Source organism: Pteropus vampyrus, unplaced genomic scaffold, assembly GCF_000151845.1.
Source record: "Pteropus vampyrus isolate Shadow unplaced genomic scaffold, Pvam_2.0 Scaffold114, whole genome shotgun sequence".
Classification (NCBI taxonomy): Eukaryota; Metazoa; Chordata; class Mammalia; order Chiroptera; family Pteropodidae; genus Pteropus; species Pteropus vampyrus.
In genome coordinates, this window is record NW_011888895.1 from 1,022,657 (window position 1) to 1,023,159 (window position 503).

Sequence of the window (503 nt, forward strand, 5' to 3'; positions counted from 1 at the left end):
GGGGCAGCAGGCGGGCGACACCAGAGCGGAACGGCTTCCAGCTGGGTGAGGGCCAGACGCCGCTCCCCACGGACACGCGGGAAGCCGCTCCCCACGGACACTCGCCCACGCTGTGAGCGGAAGAGGAGGAGAAAAGCAAAGAAGGGGATCCGTAGCCTGTTTGTCCTTCACTCGGCAGCCCTGTGAAGAACCGACACGGAGGGCAGAACTAAGAGCTGGCCAAGGTTTGCCTGGCCGAAGCCAGCGAGTCCTTGGGCACGCGCCCGCCTCTTCCCAGACCTGTTTCTCTCTCATTTCACCTTCACGGGCACAGGTTAGGCCAACGATGAGGAGACTGGCCTCTCAGAGAGCGGGTGAAACAACCAGATAATCAATTGTTCCGCGTACTTTGCGATGGGTCCACGGATGTGATCCTCCCCATTGGTCCTCCCCACTGATCCTCCCCAGCGGTCCTCCCCACCGGTCCTCCCCACCGGTCCTCCACTCTCTCGCCTCCCTGGCCT